The sequence below is a fragment of the Frieseomelitta varia genome, unplaced genomic scaffold (genome assembly GCF_011392965.1).
Source record: "Frieseomelitta varia isolate USP_RPSP 00005682 unplaced genomic scaffold, Fvar_1.2 scaffold_352, whole genome shotgun sequence".
Classification (NCBI taxonomy): Eukaryota; Metazoa; Arthropoda; class Insecta; order Hymenoptera; family Apidae; genus Frieseomelitta; species Frieseomelitta varia.
Window position 1 is genome coordinate 74,043 of NW_025110093.1, and position 20,149 is coordinate 94,191.

General features: G+C 36.7%; 6 non-coding genes across 6 annotated transcripts; 2 read left to right on the forward strand and 4 right to left on the reverse strand.

The window, feature by feature from the left end:
- The first annotated feature begins 5,171 nt into the window (after positions 1 to 5,171).
- On the forward strand, positions 5,172 to 5,245 carry Trnat-agu. Its single transcript has one exon. It is a non-coding gene; the product is annotated as a tRNA-Thr (tRNA).
- A 3,816-nt stretch (positions 5,246 to 9,061) lies between these two features.
- Trnac-gca lies at positions 9,062 to 9,133 on the reverse strand. Its single transcript has one exon. It is a non-coding gene; the product is annotated as a tRNA-Cys (tRNA).
- Positions 9,134 to 16,209: 7,076 nt separating this feature from the next.
- Positions 16,210 to 16,283, reverse strand: Trnat-agu. The gene has a single exon. It is a non-coding gene; the product is annotated as a tRNA-Thr (tRNA).
- Positions 16,284 to 17,297: 1,014 nt separating this feature from the next.
- Trnaa-agc lies at positions 17,298 to 17,370 on the reverse strand. The gene has a single exon. It is a non-coding gene; the product is annotated as a tRNA-Ala (tRNA).
- A 987-nt stretch (positions 17,371 to 18,357) lies between these two features.
- Positions 18,358 to 18,429, reverse strand: Trnap-agg. Its single transcript has one exon. It is a non-coding gene; the product is annotated as a tRNA-Pro (tRNA).
- Positions 18,430 to 18,836: 407 nt separating this feature from the next.
- Positions 18,837 to 18,908, forward strand: Trnap-cgg. The gene has a single exon. It is a non-coding gene; the product is annotated as a tRNA-Pro (tRNA).
- Positions 18,909 to 20,149: the final 1,241 nt, after the last annotated feature.

Below are 20,149 nucleotides of genomic sequence, written 5' to 3' on the forward strand. Positions count from 1 at the left end.
ATCGTGATTAGTATTTTAAATTTCGCACAACAAAGTTTACTTATCAAAACGACAAACCAAAATTAAATCTAATGTTCGACGGAGTCGTTTAAAAGTTTTTTCCTGTCATCGTGCGTACTATAATTGTCTTATAAATTGTCTTAAGTGTCGTATTTAAAACTATCGTGACTAACTATATAACTTATAACTATATAATATAATATACTATATAACTTATATATTATTATAGCTATGTAACTTATAACTATATAACTATATAACTTATAACTATATAATATAATATACTATATAACTTATATTATTACAACTATGTAACTTATAACTATATAATATAATATACTATATAACTTATATTATTACAACTATGTAACTTATAACTATATAATATAATATACTATATAACTTATATTATTACAACTATGTAACTTATAACTATATAATTTATAACTATACAACTATATAACTTGCAGAACAAAGCACACTTTGTTCAAAGTATACTTTAAATTTCGCAAAGCAAAGCGTACGCAACGAAACTACAAACCAAAATTTTACTAAAACTTTACTGTGAATTCGATGCGCAAAACGCGATCGTTTAAAAAAGGTTTTTCCCCCTGTCTTCGCGCGTACTCGAATAGTTACGGATTGTTGCCGCGTGTAAAATCTCAGAGGTGTTAGAAATTTAAAACGCGGCTAGAGAGGTAGGTTAGACAATGTTGAAACAACATTGGGAGCATTAAGTCGGTGGATTTGCTTGGAAATCAAGTGGAGGGTGCATTGAATGGCCATCGCCTAGCGTTGGCGCTGGCGCGCGCGCGCGCGCGCGCATAACGACTTACATGCACATGTTTCCTGAATAGACACATATCCAGGAGGGGTAGCGTCGACCCGTCGGATCACCCGTTGGATGCACTCAACGAAATTAAACCTACGTTCCTCGACCTCGGACCGACGTCGCAGTCACGTCCAGCCGAGATATCGGCAACGTTAGCTTTTACCACGTTTCGCGCGCGCCACTTCAAACTTATTCGCGGTCACGAATTCATAGCGGGTTCTTCGCCTTGGTTCCATCCGAGTCCAACCCGATTTTTAAATCATTTCCCAATTCATTGAACAATTTTTCTTTTGTGCGTGTGTGTGTCTGAAAAGTTGATTCTTTTCGAATCTTGTAGGAAAGTAGTATATACTCGATAGAGGCAGGCGGAACGAGTCACCTGACTCCCTGGGCTAATACAAATCGAAGGTGGCGGCGCACGAAATGGAAATTGGGTTATGAGCGCGAAAGCAGCCTAGGTGGCGAGGGTCCCTTGAAGCTCGAAAGTATCGAAGCGTCTCGCTGGAAAAAAGAGGTTTTTTCAGATCGCCGCTCCGCCATCGGTGGAGTCTCCTCCTCTTTCTCTCTCTCTCTCTCTCTCTCTCTTCTTCGGTGAACTAGCAGGGAAAATGCTCGGCCGAGGCCGGCTTGGAAAAATGTGGAACACGTTGACGTTGGAGCAAGGGAGCAGACGAGAGGATATCGAACCGGCAAGTCCAGAGGCGGAGTTGCCCCACCAGGTTTCCATGGAAACGTGACACTCTCTTTCGGGCTTTTCGAGCTTTTCGAGCTGTTCGAGCTTTTCGAGCTTACTATGGTTGCTCTCTCTCTCTCTTTCTCTCTTCTCGTTTTTCACTCGTTCGCGCGCATCGCCACCGAAGGATCGGCCTCGCCTCGGCCAAAGGAACGATATTTCCACCGTTATTTTCTTCAAACCGAAGGGAAAAATTATTTGGTTTTTCGCAGAAACTGATAGTGCAGCCCCTCTCCTCTCGGCCGCGTTCTCTAGTCCCAAGTTTTATTTTGCCGCGGCGTCGTTTCTCTTTCAGCCAGACCCCTGATCATCTCCGAGTTTCAAAACTCTCCTCGCTGCTCGTTTAACCGATCCTTTCCACGAAAAAAACGATCGCGTTACACGTAACGTTACAAAGCTAACGAGTCGACACGCGTCCGAATTTTTACGTTTACATTATTACGTCCGAATGAAAATTCAATTCAATTTGTTCAGGGAATGATAACTTATGTAAAAAAAGAATAGAAAAATCGCGCTGCGAATGAAACGGAAAGGAAAACGATACGTCGCAGGCGTCTACGTATACACAACCGGGAAACGTACTTTCATCGGGCACACATCTTGTTCTGTCCTTTCCAATGTACTTCGTAGTTACTGGCTCGAGCATGTGCTCTCTCGCGTGTGAAATGTCCCCACGATTTGCTCTTCGCTCTTTCGCCCTTTCTCTTTCTTTCCACCTCCGCCCACGTACGGGGCGCGATGCTCGAAAACGCCGCCGTCGTCGTTTCTACGTACAGTTACGAACAGCGTCTCTCAATCGAGATACCCGTCTCTAGGCGTACATAAATGAAGAAACGCGATCGTGTTGCTCGAATTTTGTCGCGATCTCGTGCAATTGTTGCGCAAATTTGTCCCGATTACACTTCAGCGTTGGCTAATGAAATTCTCATTGCTCTCACTCGAGAGCGAATCAAGCGCGTTTCAAGCCTGCGAAAAATTCGCGAGCGTGTTCCGAAATTTTGGATCAAGCCACTTTTATCTTTTCTTTCGTCTCGCGAGTTCTTCCTTCTTTTTTCTCTTTCTCTACAGCGGAGTCGCCGATTGTCGCGCACGTATTTGAGAAGCACTGGATTAAAACACATCCGCACACCTATCCGTCCTATACGTGATCGTCGTCGAGTATTCGTAAAGTGAGCGAGAAAGAGCCGAGGAATGACATATGCGGAACGTAGCCACCTCTATATTTTACTTGAAGCTATTCGCGAGAATTTACGAGGGACCCCCGCGATACTCGCTTTCTCTCTGTCTTCTCGCCTAACCCCCTCCCTGTCTACTCTTTATCCATACATCTATCTCCTCGCTATATTTCTCGATTCTCTTCGGCCCCTCTCGAGCTTCTCTTTTTCACGCTGCATACAAGCACCGAGGGCCACACGTAAACCATCTAACTTCACCCCCGCGGATTCGTATTTGTTCCTTTCGTCTCTCTTGGCCGATACGTCCGTAAATTAGAGATTTACCCTGTTTCTCGTTTCACGTTTCGGCGATCCTTCAAAGAACGAGAGGAGCGCGCTAATTTTTTCATGTTCACGAAAAGCGGGAAAAGCAGCCGGCGCCTTTGAAATTGAACGTCAATAACGCGAGGCACGGCATAATTTAAGATACACCGAAGATCAAAACCGAACCGCAGTTCCACAGGGGAATCCGATTTGACGCGTTGAAAAGCTCGAGGCGGATACACACGGCGTTTCCAACGTTAACGAGCGAATTAATGAATGATATTAATGAATCGCAGCACGAGCAATCTGCTGTATTCATGGATTATTAGCAGTTAACGAGATAACTCGTCGGAGAGAGGATATTATATATCCCGGAGCTACGTCTTTCATCTATTTTTCTCGACCCAATCGCGGGGAGATCCTTTGACACGGGGAACCTTGGTCGCAACTGGCCTCTTCAGCCATTCAAAAAAGAGGCAATCAAATCGAAGAAACGGAAACTGCAACTAGATTGCGCATACGTATATTCACTTGCGAGATGATTCAATCCATGTGTGTATCAAAGGACGATAAATGAATTGCGAGTTTAATATTGAACAGATCTAAAGTAAAATTGGAAATGAATGATTAATTTTTAAAGTACCAAAAATTTGGAACAATTGAGTCAAGTTTAAGATGCGCGAGTCAAGTTAATTTTAAACATACCAAAAATTTGGAACAATTGAGTCAAGTTTAAGAAGCACGAGTCAAGTTAATTTTAAACGTACCAAAAATTTGGAACAATTAAATCAAGTTTAAGATGCACGAGTCAAGTTAATTTTGAAAGTATCAAAAATTTGGAACAATTGAGTCAACGTAAAGATGTACGAGTCAAGTTAATTTTAAACATACCAAAAATTTGGAACAATTGAGTCAAGTTTAAGATGCACTAGCCAAGTTAATTTTGAAAATATCAAAAATTTGGAACAATTGAGTCAAGTTTAAGATGCACGAGTCAAGTTAATTTTAAACATACCAAAAATTTGGAGCAATTGAGTCAAGTTTAAGATGCACTAGCCAAGTTCATTTTGAAAATATCAAAAATTTGGAACAATTGAGTCAAGTTTAAGATGCACGAGTCAAGTTAATTTTAAAAGTACCAAAAATTTGGAACAATTGAGTCAAGTTTAAGATGCACGAGTCAAGTTAATTTTAAAAGTATCAAGAATTTGAAAGAATTGAGTCAAGTTTAAGATGCACGAGTCAAGTTAATTTTAAACGTACCAAAAATTTGGAACAATTGAGTCAAGTTTAAGATGCACGAGTCAAGTTAATTTTAAAAGTACCAAAAATTTGGAACAATTGAGTCAAGTTTAAGATGCACGAGTCAAGTTAATTTTAAAAGTATCAAGAATTTGAAAGAATTGAGTCAAGTTTAAGATGCACGAGTCAAGTTAATTTTAAACGTACCAAAAACTTGAAACAATTAAGTCAAGTTTAAGATGCACTAGCCAAGTTAATTTTAAAAGTACCAAAAATTTGGAACAATTGAGTCAAGTTTAAGATGCACGAGTCAAGTTAATTTTAAACGTATCAATAATTTGGAACAATTGAATCAAGTTTAAGATGCACCAGTCAAGTTAATTCTGAAAGTACCAAAAATTTAGAACAATTGAGTCAACTTAAAGATGCACGAGTCAAGTTAATTTTGAAAGTATCAAAAATTTGAAATATTTAAGTCAACTTTAAAAAGTATGAGTCTGGTTAATTTTAAAAATACCGAAAATTTTAAACAATTAAGTCAACAACATCGGTCTGTTTTATTAGCTATCAATGAATAGCAAGAATACTTTGACTAACTAACTAATCGTCAGCTCTCTAACGATTCTTTACACTTCTTGCTCCAGTTTTCAAGTTTCTGTGAATGATGTTATTGTGAATGGAAAATTTCTGTTATGTCATTTCCTACGAGTTATTGAACTGTATTGTATATGCTAGTTGTATGTGTTTTATAATTAAATCACGTTCATCATTTACGTATTTTTTAATCATTCACAGATAATATTTTTCAATTCAAAAATATTAATAATTTATTTGCAAGTTGTTTATTGCACGAAAGAAATGAATTGAGATTTTCATACGATCCAATGGCGCCGTGGCTTAGTTGGTTAAAGCGCCTGTCTAGTAAACAGGAGATCGAGGGTTCGAATCCCTCCGGGGCCTTATCCTAGAAATAAATATCTAGGAATTTTTTTTTTCATTCTATCAATGTTAAAATGTAGGAAAAGCTTTTTGCTCGACAAAGTTCTAAATGTTACAATCCTATGATATACTATAATATAAAGATACTATATTATCTATTTATATTATCATATAAATTTGTCTAAATAATTAAATTAAAAACCATCTTATTGGTTTATCAAAATTCATAAAATATCAATATCCCTGAACGCTGCTTTTGTACGTGTACAAATAATAACGACAAATGTTGCAACATCAACGTCCTACGAGTGACTAAAATGTTTACTTACAAACAAAATTAATTAATTCATTAGGCAATACAACTAGAATCCACGTTTACAAATGTTTCGTGAAAACGGCATCGGTCAGGGGGAATGTTTGAGAAAGGAGTCCTCGATGATTGCGTATAAAAAGGCGAGGGGAAGCTTTTTAATTGAAAAAATACGATGTAATTTCGACGTGGCCAACGCGAGTGCCACAAAGTCTGTCGCGGAACTTTGAGCAAGTTTTATCAGCCGTTATCTTTTATCTCGGTACTTCGCCAACTTTTTAAACCTCTGCCGGCGGGTCAGCATTTTTAACCCGCAAAGACGTAAAGTTAAATATTCACTTCATGAAAGTGCCGTAAAGGGGCACGGTTCTCCTCTTCTTAGTGGCTTGCCTGGCCAGGAATACCGGCGGAGGAATTCATTTACCTCCCTCTGCGAAAACATGCGCAAACCCCCGATTCGCCTAATTTACAATTTCTATTTATATTTCGCCCCTTCATATTTATAACCGCGTCTATGTTTAACTTTCGCGGATACTAGACCGAGGATAAAATGCGGTTGGCGTTTGAATAATTTGCAGGGTTCAGTTGCAGGGAATTTGTAAAGAATTTGTCAGGGAATGAAAAATTTATATATTGATAAAATATATTGATAAAAACGTGGAATTTAAACGTGAGAAAATTTAACGTACAGTTGCATACTTCTGTACACGAAAGAGACGCAAAGGGAATTCGAAAACAGGTTAAAACAGACAAAGGAGCAGAAGGTTCCACGATTAACAATAAAAATTCACTTCGAACGCGTAATTTACAATTTACAGTGAAGAGACAGTGAACAACACATCTACATCTCTGTTGGCTATAAAATGTATGATTTACGCCTTTTGATTTCACTTGAAAATAAATAAATAAACAGAAGGCATAGTCGAGCATCGAGGACGAATTATGTACTTGCAGTAACATGAACAAACCAATTAGCTGGTTAAGCGGCCAAACCCCCATGAAATTCAATTGTCTTCGCCCCATGCGTCTCCCGGCTAACCACCCTTATATTTTCATCCTTCTCCTCCGACGCTCGAGCACCGTACCCGGAACTCTAACGGCCGTGCAGGCTCGCTATTAGGGTGTCAATTAAATTAGATCAGCAGACACAACGTGGGGTGGCTTAACTGATAGAACGTCGCATATATACAGCCTGGATACGGTCTTCCTTCGCGAAAAATGGGTTAGCAGAAAAGAGCAATGTATCCATTCATGTCCAACGAGGGGAAAGAGAGACGTTCACCAAGATCGTCACAAAAAGGGCATGCGTGTAATTGTCGATTTTCGAAAAACGCGAAATACGAAGATAATGCGCGTTAATCGCAGTAATCTCCAGGTGAGCAAATTGCAGGGACGTTGAAAAAAGAAGGCGGTGAAACCCGACGTTTTTAATTAACTTAATTCCCGCGCGCAGCGCAGAGAAAAACGCTTGTACAGAGAAATTGAAATTGCGATAGAATTTAACGACGACTGATATACTCGCGCGTAGAGATGTCGAGAGTCAGCAATTCAGAAACGATGGTCCGCAAACTTTTTATATCGTTTTATATCCTTCTTGCTTTCGGCGAACTTTCGTGTTACCTTTGGTCAGCAGAATCCTGAATTGGTTCCCGTTCTTCGACTCCCTCCCCCCCCCCCCCTCCGAGCAAAGAGACTTTCGCGGACGGATAAGGAAACGAGGGGAAATTAAATTAGCGTATCTATAATTCCTTCGACTCGAGCGTAACTTTCTCCTGTGTCGACAATTTGCTCAAGCTAATTTTTATCATCGACTCTGCTGCAAATTTTTCCAATTACACAAATGAAATTGATATACTTAAATCTGTGCGTTTTTTTCTTTTTTTTTTCTTTGAATAAAAATTTGTCAAAGATGAGGTTATTTATTATACGCGCGTATATAGTACATTCGTAGCTATTTTCTGTAAGCGGGGTGCGACGAAGTGTTGGATTTTCACCGGCCGGGACGAAATCGAATAGAGCGGGGACTTTACAGTACGTAATAGCAAGTTATATTCTACAAATCACTCGACTGTTTATGAATAATTTAAACGCTTCAGCCCTTGAATATTGGCTGGGGTGAGACTGACAATCCTCCGAGGACAAAACGCAGAAACCCCTCAGGGACGAAGACCCTTTGTTACCGCCTTGCCTGGCGGTTGAAGCAAGGATCCCGCTCTTTGAACCTATCGCACGTGGTTAGCCACTGTTTGCGTTGGTCTTCCGTGTTCCGCCGCGCTACTCGATCCGCACGAGGGTCTCGAATTTACAAATAGCCGAGGCCAAAAGTATAAATAACAAGAAATGTGTGAAAATTCGAATTTTCACTGCAAAGAGTTTCTGCAGAGAATCGACTCGACTGAGTGTAAAGTTACGCGAATCGAATGCTTTTTGCCCAACGGGCACGGCTCGTTTACGGATTATGGAACAGGCCAGATCGATCTACAGTGATTCACGCGGCTGGTCATGAACGAGCGAAACTGGCTACGGGGTGGATCCCCAAGTCCCGTGAACCGAAAGTATTGTATTCGATATAGGGCTGATCATTGCCGGCGATAATGGCGGATTAGCGCGGTCCCATCTGTCATTTGACTTACGCAGAATCGCGTACACGCGTACAATGGCATTCGTAAGTACCTGGCTCGATCCTACGATTGAAAGTAATCTCGAGACTTCTGAATCTCACGATTTTTCTCGAATGGCTGGTACAGGCTTTACAGGATTTAGATATGAAAATTTCGGACTTTCTGTGTTGTATATAAAATTATTGTCACGTCGAAAGCGTGTCCGATAAGAATCGACGATCGTCACGCCTGCGTGATAACGATTTACGTTACTTATCTAGAGATTAACCGCCACTCGTCGAGATCACTCCTGCTGATTATTCAAGTTTGCGCGAAGTAATTTTATTGTATCGTTGAGAAACCTGCAAATGTATGAAATAAAAGATATCGGCGATGTGAGGCAGCGATAGGAGAGCGTACGAGCGTAAATACGACAAACGGGTCAAACTGCGGGTGACTTATGTCGGATCTACATTTCATTTGGCGATCGGCCAATTGGCCTGATCAGCCGAGCCACTGCGGGCATTTTCACGGGATTTTGTCAAATATTTCCAGGAATGGGGGGAGCTTATGGATTTAACGTTTAGCGTTGGAGCAGGTGGTTCTCGCTCCCAAACATTCATCTCGGTGCGGTTAGAAATCGCCGTGGATTGATCGACGACCACGTTCCACCCTTATGGCTACGCGTCCTATGGTACGCCAATTGCTTCGCGTTTACACTTTCAAAAACGGACGACCTTTTGTTTCAAAAGCGGCGACGAATACGCGTACGTAGTTATCTGCGAGTAAATAAACGTCGTGCAAAAAATAAGGGATAGAAGCAAGTTTGAATGAAAATCGAACAAGGTCGTTCGGACGTTGTGTTACAATTTCATGGATGGTTAAACAAATGGCATTTGGAACGTGCGAGGAAGAAAAAAATAGAGAAGGGGGCACCCGGGTTTGAACCGGGGACCTCTCGATCTGCAGTCGAATGCTCTACCACTGAGCTATACCCCCAGTTGTTATACCTCTTAATGATAATACATATAACGCGGTGTATATATATATATATACGTAATATTTAACAAGTAAATTGCACTGCTTGAGAAATTCGATCGTTCGTATGATAATTAAACACGGCATTACGGAAATTGTAATTAACGTACACGCACAGACGGACAGAAAAATAAACATCGGCTCTTGATATAAAACGAAAGAAGTATTTAGAAGAAATAAAAACTCTCTTCTCGTTGCTTCCGAGTCAGTTCGAGATATATACATGACACGGCCTAGAACTTTCTTCGTCCACATTTCGAACAGGAGGAAGCAACGTTCAACATTGAGTTTAAGCTAACTCTAAGATAATCCACATTAAAACATTTTTAATACAATATTACAGATAGTTATAATATATACAGTGCAGCGCAATAATTTTATAGTCCTGTAATATTTAATGAACATAACCAATGATTAATATAAAACATTATATATAAGAATAGCGCTTCCCCGCTATATTATTATTGTACAATCCCGTGCCGGGATTTTTAACGTTTTATAGTCTTGTAATATTTAATGAACATAACCAATGATTAATATAAAACATTATATATAAGAACAGCGCTGCCCCGCTAAAATATTATTGTACAATCCCGTGCCTTATTGTATAATAATAATAATAATAATAAAAAAAAACACAACCCCCATAGTTAAGGCAAAAATTAACGATTGTTTACTGTTAACGTAGCAATAAGTGCAATGTAACAAAATTTCTATCTCAAGATAAAGCGCGTGCTCCAGGGCTGGTGCCTTTAATCTAAGAACACTTCAAACCGATAATACCTTTTACTCGTCATGCCTCTGTACATATGTAAATACTGTATATACTGGCACAAAATGAACGTCTGTTAATAAAAAAAAAAAAAAAAAAAAACGATATATACAGTCGAAATGCAAATTACCTTCACTTGCTCGTCAAGTTGCCCATAAAATGACTTCAGCGTTTATAATAACACGGTGAATTGGTACTTTTCTACGAGAAAGGAGATTTGACGACTCTTTTAAAACGATGGCCGAAGAGAAAGAATGAATGGGATTGCAGGTACCGGGGCCAATAGACTTTGACGATCAATGACTGACAGAGGGCAGCTCGAAAAACAGCTCTTGTTGTCATACAAATAGCCACGAGCTCAATCTCCCCCACGTAAGGAGAGGATGGCGACAGGTAGAGTAATATACCGAGGACCACCTAGTGGCTTCATGACCTAGCCATATGCCACCGTGACTAAGGCACACATGGCCGACAATCGACGTGCAATGGGGCCCCATAGGGGCACAGGATCCTCCGAAAGGGACTTGGAACGCCAAAAAGCACGCGTTTCAAAAGCACGAACTTGTCACGGATAATTTGCTTTCGCCTATATTTCACTTGGGTCGCAGTAGCTGTACAATTAGTAGATTGCGAAGAAGAAGAAGAAGACGAAGAAGAAACTTTTCTTACACTGCATCGACGTCGATAAACAATTTGAATTGAATCGTTTTCTGATTAATCGTACCACATCAAACATTGTTATTTCAAGTTACCGTCTATTAATTAAACCTCGAAGTCTGTGTACATTTGGAAAAAATTAATTAAAACGGATTGTGAGTATTTGCGATTGCGTATTTCTCAAACAGTGAGCGCAAGTGGTACGATATTTACGGTATTCTGATATTTCGCTGCAGTCGGGGAAAAAAAGAAGAGGGGGGAGGGAGGGGGGGGGGGAAAGAAAGCGTTGTAGCAGCGCGATTATTAGGAAACAATAGTCGAAATCAATAGACGGGTTCGGCGAGTCGTTTTTTAATAGGTCTTCGCCTAACTGAAAAATATGAAACGAACCCAACAGGCCAAAGTCGGTCTTTGCAGCTTTCCGTTCGGTTCACGAATTAATCCATCAAAACAGTCACGATATAACTCACGCCCACCTTTCGCTACCACCCCCCCCCCCTTTCTCTTCATCTTTTAAAGTTTCGAAAATTGATTGTACTGCACCGTGTTTAAATGGGGTAGCAACCAGAAACTCGGTTTGTTCGAAAATTTTTTTCTAAATTCAAAACTATTTCCTATAAACGAACACGAACTGCGGAAAGTTATGGAGATATTTCATCGATACTTCACTTTGTTTTTGATTTACATCGACACTTTTCGTCTTTCGTATTCTCTCGAGTTTAGAAAATGATCGTTTTAGTTAGTCGAATGCCAATAGTGAAATTATTAATAATACAACGCAATAACGTTACGGATTATAAAAATATAATTGCATCGATACACCAACAGAGACAGTGCTATTAATATTATTAGTTACCTAAACTATTTAACTGGCAAACCCATAACATAATTTTCGATCTTCGCGTTTAGACTGTAATGTTCATCACTATTTTTCAAAGTACTTGGTGAGATTGAAAGGTATTGCATAACTGAACAAATATTTCAATCTCGTTAATGAAACGAAAGCATTCTAATTGTCTACCGAACAAGTCAAACGATATTGATTTGGCAAATAAAAAAAAAAAATTGTTAGAAACAAATTCATGAAACAGAGGTATGTTTGTACAGCCTTTTGCATTCTTCTAATATTCAAACGCTCCACCGGAGCCGAGGAGATAAGCTGTCCGTCATATAAAATGGAAAAGAACTTATATGAAGATCCGAGCACTTACTTCTTACCACATATCCACCTCGAAGACTATTCTGGCTTCAAACCAGCTGGCACCATTAACCCAAATATATGTGCCATTCATAATGAAGAGAGTTCGCAGTAGATAAATTAATCACGAGCTTCCTCCCTCATGCATACTTCGAGACTATAGATCCCGGAATCCCTCGATTCGATAATTTAACCAGTGAATGAAAGATTCAGGTATAGACAGAAAGCCTTATCCGAGGTTTATTTCCACGCTATCGATGCCACGTAACACGTATTCAAAAAGCTGCGACCGACAGCACGAGATGCACGTCCACCCTGTATCTGCAAATGCATAAAATATTTACGCACGTGCATCCAATAAACGCGTTTATAACCTCTTGCCGCTGGTAACTGGTTCGCGGACCGTAACGAGTGACCAAACCGTATACGATAACTCGTCCTCTTTTTAAATTCATCGGCATGTCACTGGATAGAAATTACTAAGAAGTAAATAGTAAGTAATAAATTTTATTACATGTTTTGCCTGGGTTATACTTAAATGTACTTCAAACTGAGAAAACTATAGCAATTTTGGGGGCCAGATAATTCTCGACGCGCGCGGCACGTCATTCCAGCGCGATCGTACGTCCTCGTAACGTGCCGCTCAATTTCTCAAGCGTGTGCTATTACTTCGAACACGTGAGGATGCGTCTTGAAGTCGAAAAAAGCGTACCGCCTTCTCTAGAAGCTAGAATCGGCGATGCAACGCCCGTCTTGAGAGTTCGCTCTCTCAAAGAGAGATAGATACATTCTTGCACGCTCGGTCCTCTCCGAATGAAAACGCGACTCCTTTCGTCGGGCGAGTTAGAAACGAGGCTTAAGTCGGTGTTTCCGCGGACAGGTGAGCGAGGAAACGGAAATGGGACGCGTGTCTGGACGGACGGACGTGTGCTCGGCCGCGCGTGCATGGATCAGCTCGCGTGGGACGAGCGTGTGCTCGCACGGATAGATGGATGGATGGATGGATGGACGTCGGTGTGTGGCGCGCCCACGCCACACGCCACACGCCGCACACCACACACGCCGGCGTTCGCGTTCTCCACACCGGCTTCCCCGACTATAGGATCAATATAAGCGATGACATAGCGAGAGCTCATCTTTAAGCCACGCCCGCGAGGCCGCGAGCACCAATGCAGCCGCGATCCAACGGCCACGCGGCCAATAGGCGGTTAGCATCGATTTTTCGCGGGCTCTTTTTTTTTCGCGAAAGTGAATTTCTTCGCGACGCTGACGCGGGAGTGCCGGACCGAGCGCGCGACAGAGAACAACGAAACGAAAAAGAGAGAGAGAGAGAGAGAGAGAGAGAGAGAGAGAGAGAGAGAGAGAGAGAGAGAGAGAGAGAGGACACGAAGCGAGTGTAGCAAGGTAGGGAGAGAACAGGGGTGAATGTAGAAATAGAATGAGGCGCTACGCGAGGATGGTAGCAGTGATGGTGTGAGAGGGAGTGTAGCAGGGAGCAAAGAGGAGACGCCCGTACAGAGAAGGCGGAGGATGAGGATCGATGAGGACAGGGTGACTCTTCCAGGGGTAAACGAACCCCCATTTCATCTACCCTTCGCGCTGTTATCGGCTGTCCCTTTTTCAATCGACGGAACCCCTGCTGTTGGGATATCGACGTAGCCAGCGAGTTCATCTGCATGCGTGGCCTGTTGCCTGTTGCGAAACGTGGCCGCATCGTGCAGCCGTGACGTGACGTGCCGTGCCGCGTCACGCCGCGCACGTATACCGTTCCGTCACGCTTTTTCACGCGCTCGTTCCAACACGCGACACGCCAGCCTGTCCGTCTGTCGGGCATTAATCTCGGACGTCCGTTGGACAGCGACGCTTCCATGAGATATCCGTGGACTTTTAACAAATCGAGCCGGGCTACGGATAAAGAAGATATCACTCGATATCGGATTTCAGAGAAATGGGAAACAATGTAGGTGTGTCTGAAGTAGGTAGATTTTTTCCCGTTTTTGCGACACGTGTCTAGAAGTTTAATGTATTAAAGTGAAATGAGAAAATTTAGATAGATCAATATACATTCCGCAATTCGTTTGTGGGGAACAGTAGAACAATTTTGGCAATTTTTGAAGGAAATCTTTCCTTTCTTTGATAAAGAAACGTGGAAATATCATCCTGATCGAATTAGCTGGAAAATCAGATGTTTGAAAGTGAATTTGTTCTATTGATTGGTAGAGTGTTCAACTGAGATTTGCAAAGGTTTATGAAATTATTATAGAAAAATGATATTTCAACTCCACTAAGCAGGAAATGATTAGGAAATATAATTGTGATTATGATTATTCTTTTCACTCTCTGTAGAGTAGACTATAGATCATCAATACTTTTTGCACAAGAATTACATTTATTAAATTAGATTTATTATAAAAAAAAAAAATTAAGACAATAATTATATCATTTTCGTAAAGTTATAAATTTATAAAACTATCGATTAAAAGCAATATTTTTTCTACATCACGTATTTTACATTAAAATTAACACACTTTAGTTATTAGATCAATTAAAAATAGATAATTGCTACTAAAACTTTAAGATTATTAAATTTAGACTGATACAACATTTGCATTATATTTTATTAATATCTCAAAATGAAAAAGGAAAAATCGTCAATTCTCGCTTATTCTGCCCTCTATGATGATTCTATAAAACATTCATCTAAATAACGTGCACCTAGTCAACACTATTCTGTAATATCTTACAAAAGTAATTATGAAAAATTTTTTCTTTGTCCAAAGTAAACATGTACAGAAAAACTTCTAATAAAAATAAATAAAATAAGATATTACAGATTCGATAAGAATCTGAATTAACTATCTCATCTACGTAAAAGCTTCACTTTTATCACTATCCAGGAAATCATATTCTATGAACTGAAATACCGATCGTACAAAAATTCAAAAGTCTATTTTGATTATCTTCTACAACTTCAATATCAAGTTTAAAAAGTATGTTTAATCAAATCAAAAGAAAGAAAAGTAAGAAGCTCTCTTTTTATTATATTTTCAAATAAATATTAATATATTGACTTTATTTACCGCTTCAAATATCGTTTCCAATGTTACCGACCGACCCAGCGAAAAATAAACACGTGAAATAAGTCATAGATGTCTATGAAGAAGCTTTATTCGTTTGTGATGCAACATTAGTAGAAATAGAAATTAAAAGTAAATACATTATAAATTCATACAAGGAACCAAGATTGTAATTAAAGTATGAATTATAATTTTACAAATAAACGATTCAACCATATATAAAAACGGTAATTCCAAACAAAATTTACTATTGTCAATGAATGATAGAACAGATTTGACATACAATCAATGATATAATCATGCAATGCTTTCCCCTGTTTCAAGATTATCGATTCACAATTTAAAAAATACTGAGAGTTCAATAACGATCTAATAAACTTCCCAATATTATATAAATTTGTATCTCAACTTTATTCCATTCACGTCTCTTTCATGTGTAAAAATTTACTTTTCTATCCATTTATGACTATAAATATTTTATATATAACTATGTATATTTTATATTTTATATCGAATTCCATACGAAACAATAATTTTTATAATTTATTGTCATTCTGTTATTCTTGATATGAAATTATTTATCATTCAATGTTCTTATTATTTACATTATTTATTAAATAAATTACATAAATTGCAAGTTAGGAATGCATGCACACTTACATACTTGTTGCCTCTGTATTGTTTTTAACTGCTAATCATTTGTGATGTGTATGCTGTGAAGTACCCCAAAATTCTTCTGAAGTTATTCAAATGATCAAGCAACAATCTATAATAAAAGGGAGTAAAGCAACAAAGATTTCATAAAACTAGTTAGTTTTACTTTAAATATAATAAACAATTAAATAAGTACCCAATAGTGAAATAAAATTGATAATAGTATACAAGTGCTTACAAAACAGCAACGAAAGGTATTACACAGTTAAGAACGCACGTCACGAAAGGTTACACATCTAAACGTCACGATTTTCGATAATCGAATAACACCCCGCGTCGTAGATTCGTCGAGAAACGAGGTGGAGGGGGGTGGTACGAGGTTACACAAATTTAATTTATAATTTAATTTGTACAAGTAAAATTGAGATTTCTTCTACTTTTTATATCTAATAAGAAAAATTTAATTCTATACATAAGGATTTTAACAAACATATATGTATATATATATATATATATTAAAATTGAGAATTAAATTGTTTTATTTCTTAATACACTTTAGTTCAATTAATTTAAATTATTTATATTGCTCTTTTAAATAAAAATTCCATTATAATTTTATGCACATGACAAAAAGAATTATAATTAATTCTGACCTCAGAACAATCAGAATTAATCAATTAGGCTCCGGAGGGATTCGAACCCTCGATCTCCTGTTTACTAGACAGGCGCTTTAACCAACTAAGCCACGGCGCCGTCACTGACAAAATATTTTTTAATGTTGAAGATAATATGGTTTCTAGTAAAGAGAAATTGTATTTAAAAAATATTTATTATAAATATGAAAAAAATTACAATATAAAAATACAAAAAAATGTATTCACAAATATAACAATTTTATTTAATACTTTATCATTAAGTTTCATTTTGTACTTTTATAATTATAAGCATCAGTTTTATCAAATTCCACAAAAATGCTTTATTTTATAGATTGAACTAGCTTCAGTACTATCAGATATTAACTTAATATTTTACTTGCAATTGATTTCAATCAATTTACTGTTACTGTTGCTTTCCGTTTTCTAATATTCATAATTATGAAAGTGAATTTTGAGAATTTGTTCATTGCGTATTGTTTTTTAATAACTATGAATCAATTTATTGCTGAAAATGTAATGATATAAGTATTTATTCTTAATTATTAAATGTAATTGTATGGTGCTTACAACTTTAGTGTAAGAAGATATGAAACTTCAAATATTCGAATTGAACACTCAGTTTTTTTTTTTTTTTTTGGTTCAGATGAGAAAGTGATAGACACTTGGCAATCTGTCCTAAATTAGGCTCTTCCTAGTATGTATGTACATACATATTATGTTGTGGGTCAGAGGAATTGACTACTTCGCAATTATAATCTGGCATTTTGTGTAGTTTATTTATTTATGGATTTGATTCTACATCTGTTGTACAGTATAATGGTATCATATGAATTTGTGTAATGTTTTCAAACTGATTAATTCATAGATGTTTGACTTTACAATTCGAATATCAGCAGACTCATAGCAGAGGGCTATTTGTAGAGCTTCTTAGTAGTTATTACTGTGAGATTATTTACATTTGCATGTTGGAAAAGCACATATGATAAATTATTAGTACTTTTCTATATTGTACTAAAAAATACAATTCCATTTAGGGATGAAATAAAATTATGTAAATTTTATTTTACAAAAATATATACATACTTAGTTTGTTTAAAAAAAAAGTTTTAGATGGAGGCGCCGGGTATCGATCCCGGTACCTCTCGCATGCTAAGCGAGCGCTCTACCATCTGAGCTACGCCCCCAACCTTGCGACTTGTTTCCATTTTAGAAGTATATAAATTTCATTTCCACATATATAAAATTTATTTTAGTTTCAAAATTTAATTTAAATTAACTCTAAAAAATAAATCTTGCATCTTTTCAATAAGAAATGATCAACGTGATTAATATTAGTTAATAATAAATCATTAAATAATTTCAGTCAATATTGTGTTGCAATATATCATAATACAAAAGTGTTATACTAGATTTGATTTTTGTATGTTTTTGGATAAGAAATAGCAACTTTTTCTTTCTTTAAAACATTAAATATCGCGTTGAAATTGATACAAGAAAAATAGAACAGTTCTGATTCATGGTAGCGCGACAGATAAAAAAAGAAATGACTGTGACAATTGTTATATTCATGGTCATATTACCTTTCAACTATCACTATTACGTAAATAGATATTTCGTAGTAGTTAGCACGAGTCTAATGTTTATGGTGTTTAGATTCCATTTATCATTTCATTTTAATGAAAATATTTTACATAGAAAAAAAGGCTTCAAGTTACATAATCACTTTACAAATGAGTTTTTAGAGGACAAACTAACTATTCTTATATTTATATTTTTAACAAACTAACTATTCTTATATTTATATTTATATTTTCTTATATTTATATTTTTTTTATTACACAATTTTCATATTATACAATTTGTACATTATTTTTCCTTTGGCAGATTTATTTCGAAAATTCCTTGTTTCGATTCTTCTGAGCTAAAATTCTTTAAGGATTTTTTTTGAAAATATCTTTTACATATACATCACTAACAAATGTTAATTTAAGAATAATATGTTCTGTTATATTTTAAAAAAAACTAATATTCCGCCAACGTTTGTGCATACATCTTACAGTGACTTTATAATTTTCAAAGGTTCATCTATTTTTTTATTGTTAGAAAATTGGTCGGAGAATGTTGGTAGCAGTGTTGATGATGGAGAAACTGATATTAAAACTAAAAAATTTGGGCTCGTCCGGGATTTGAACCCGGGACCTCTCGCACCCTAAGCGAGAATCATACCCCTAGACCAACGAGCCAACTTGCAAAACAATTCTTTTACTGTAAAACCGATCGTGGAGAACAAATGGTATACTGACAGGAATGAAGTTCTCCAATTGGTATCATTAACATACGCCATGTCCTAATAAAATATTTTTATCTAATCTGCTATTTTAATCAATTTCAACGATGCAAATGAATATGTAACATTATTGTACATATGCGGTTATATTGTAAAATAAAATTATAATATTACATTGTCCTATAGAGATGTATTTGATATTTTTTATTGATACTAGTGATTTAGAACAAGTCAACGTGTGGATTTCTAACAAATGTTTTTGAACTGCCACCGGTAAATATTAATTTTAACATGTTAATAATTAGACTTTATTTGTTTAATCAAGAGCTTGGTGATGATTAACAGGAAAAAACTTTTCAAGTTGGCTCGTTGGTCTAGGGGTATGATTCTCGCTTCGGGTGCGAGAGGTCCCGGGTTCAAATCCCGGACGAGCCCAAAGATCTAATTTTTTTTTGCTTTTTTTCCCACAATTATCTTTTAAATTGTTTATTGTATCAGAAATTATAATTTAATGATATGACGTTCCGTTTCATTCTTCTTCTGTTCAATGAACGAACGATGAGTCTAAAATCAAAATTCAACTACAAATGTATTAGTTGTTGTTACATTAATAATTTTATAAATATTATTATGGGGAGACAATGTGTTTTCTCTTCCCCATTATTTTACCTATAAATAGACTACGGATCTTTATGCAAAAAATCCTTATGAAAAATTTGCAAAATGTTTTAGATTTTTCCAGTCAAACGAGAGTTTAATTTTGTTTCCAAAATATTTCAGTACTATTTACATATAGTGTATGTATATAGTGTATATATTATATGTGACACAACATATATTTAACAATATATATTTGACACTCTCATATTTATTCTGACATATAATCCAACTGAATGAACTGAAAAATACAAATTGTCATGTAGAATTTGGTCTGGTATGTTCTTCAGATAATATGGATTATATGTGGCTATTGTTGATACTGACAGTGGTAAAAATTGTATATGAATATGCCCAACTTAATTTTGTTTCAAATTTATAGCCGTTTGCAACTGTTACTTAGAAACGTTGTGGATGTCAAAAAAATTCGTAATTTATAAAAATTTCAGGTTGCAACTATTTAAATAATACTGTGGAATATAATTTATTTTGAAATTATCAGTAGCAATAAAAAATGTACTTTGAAATTATCAGTAGCAATAAAAAATGTATTTTGAAATTATCAGTAGCAATAAAAAATGGGTATAATAATTTTGAAGTAAGTCAAGTGGCATACTTATTTATATGAATTTTTTTCATTGTTTTAGTGCCTTATACACTCTTGAAGTGAATACTACATACTATGATACATCCTGTATACACGAATTATGTGTTAAAATTCTGAAAGTAATTAAATCAAATTGTAATTAAATAAAATTCTGAAAGAAAGTAATTAAATCAAATTGATCGAATGAATATGAATTATGAGCTCTGCTTATACTTTTAAACATTAACAAGCAAAACATATGCAAGATAAAATAATAGATTAAAATATTATAAAAATTTCCATTCAACACTTATTATCTTTATTTTTCTTTGCATAGTATGCATTTACATAAATATCAGTATAAATGTAATTGAATGTCAGTTAATTGTCAGCTTCCGTGAATTTGTTGACAGCAATACCGATTTTAATTGCA